General features: G+C 46.1%; 1 pseudogene; it reads right to left on the bottom strand.

The window, feature by feature from the left end:
• Nucleotides 1-1,135: 1,135 nt before the first annotated feature.
• LOC103210091 overlaps nt 1,136-2,021 on the bottom strand; it is a 7,988-nt pseudogene continuing 7,102 nt past the window's right edge.

Here is a 2,021-nt window from a genome sequence, read left to right as displayed (position 1 = left end):
CCCAGGATTTTATCGCTGGTGAACTCAATAACCCAAATTTTAGCAATTTAGACCAGAATTGTGGCGTTATAAGAAACAGATCCAGTGGTGTGTATTTGGCTGAGATGAAAGGAAAGTGAAATGGGTTAAGCTGTACTGAATTCTGCAATGCTGGCATGCAGCTCACACTTGCGTTGCTCCCCGAGCAGGAGTTCCTGAACCAAAGTGGTGGGGAACTCCTCTGCTGCCCAGTCCAGACTGGGGCAGGCTAAGGTAACAAGCTGCGTAATAGTCAGGACCGACATGCCCAAATCCCTAGCAGGCCTCAGCTTCCAGAACCAACCAGGCCTTCGTGTCACCATGCCACATGCCCGTTAAGGCCCCTGAATATCTTCCTTTTCTCAGGTGGAAATGTTATATAAGCCCCTCAGTTTCCAAAATTCTGTCTCTTGGGCTGAATGAGATAATGGCTCGGCAGACAGACTTTGAGAAATACAAACAAGCATTTTATAGGTATGTATTCTGAAAAGATGTATGGCCTGAAACTGCCCTTTGGTCATTACTAAAATTCAGAAGAAAAAAATAATCACATGGGAAATTTGGTTTCCTTCTGTGATTATAACAGCAGTGCCCAAAAGAAAGCCAGAGGTGTAATTGTATTACTAAAATGTGACCCAATGTTAGCCCCTGCAAGTTTTGTAGTCCATTAATGCCTCCATTCCTCATGGAAGTGCTGGGTGCTGTGGCTACAGTCTACCTGTGACACACTAGGCCATCTCCTGACCACCATGGATAACTCCGAGGTGAGCACACCTCTCTGGGAAGTGGGTGAAATGACTCAGCACTGAGTAATTTTTCCTTCCAGTTGGTCCGATTGCATACTTGCAGTCTTTTTCTTTCTCTGAATAGAGCAAAAGTAATGGCGTCATAATGACATCAGTAGGGATGGGATGGGGGCCCTTTAGTGCACCTTCTGCCCACTCTAAGTGATGATGCTCAGAGTCCCACTTCAAAAGCCAAGGCACTAACAGGTACATGGGAAATTGTGGGAGTCTTAAGAAGGAGTATGATCAAGGAAGTGTCATTTCTGTGCTCAGATCTCCACTTGGTTAGCCCCTGGGCTAACAAAGACACTTGAATCCACAGATCCTAGGCACTAGTTTAGCAAAAAGTCTGGTTTCTGATACCCAAAGAGCTTAAAGTGCCCTTCAAAATGTGCATACAGACATCGGATGTCTCGTTGCTTAGACCCAGGAAGTAGTGCTCCATCTTGGTTTTATTATACACAGGAATACCTGGAGGGATAGTTGGGTAGGGCACAAGATGGTCTATCCCAGCCTCTTTTTGGCTATATGGAGCATCATCCTCCAGGGTCTCATGATGTCCAGTCACACTGGACTTTATCTCACAGGGTGTGCAGAGTTCTACATGTGTTGCCCAAAGAATGGTGGTCTCTGAACCAAAGATCTAACCATCTATGGTTTGGTCACCCAGGGACTCCTTCAGGCACTCCACTCGTGAGGTCACTCCTCACTAGGAGGATCGTGAACAAACTCATCCTGAAATGCAGAAGGAAGTCTTTCCCAGGGATCTCTTACAATAAAAACCAACTTAAAGTATGTTTTCAATCTAAGGAAATATAAATAAATAGTTAAGTAGACACTCTTGGTGGTAATGGTTGGTTATGAGGGTGGGCACAGTGAAGAATTGTGACAGCTGGCATTTCTTGAACCCTCCCTCATGCCAATCCCTGCACTAAGTGATTTACACACACTGCTTTTTTTAAGCTACTCAACAACCTTAGGAAGCAGGTCCCGTTATTAACCCATTTTCTAGGCGAAGGTGGTGTTGTTGTTGTTAAGTGCCGTCGAGTCATTTCCAACTCATAGCGACCCCATGCACAGCAGGACAAAACACTGCCCGATCCCGCGCCAGCCCCACAATCCTTGCTATACTTGAGCCCATCATCGCAGCCATCGTGTCAATCCATCTCGTTGAAGGCCTCCCCCTCTTTCGTCGACCCTCCACCCTACCAAGCATGA

This window comes from Orycteropus afer, unplaced genomic scaffold (assembly GCF_000298275.1).
Source record: "Orycteropus afer afer isolate SDZICR_OR568_19922 unplaced genomic scaffold, OryAfe1.0 scaffold00571, whole genome shotgun sequence".
NCBI classification, from domain to species: Eukaryota; Metazoa; Chordata; class Mammalia; order Tubulidentata; family Orycteropodidae; genus Orycteropus; species Orycteropus afer.
Note: the sequence above shows the minus strand (reverse complement) of the source record. Positions and strands in the feature narration are given on the sequence as shown.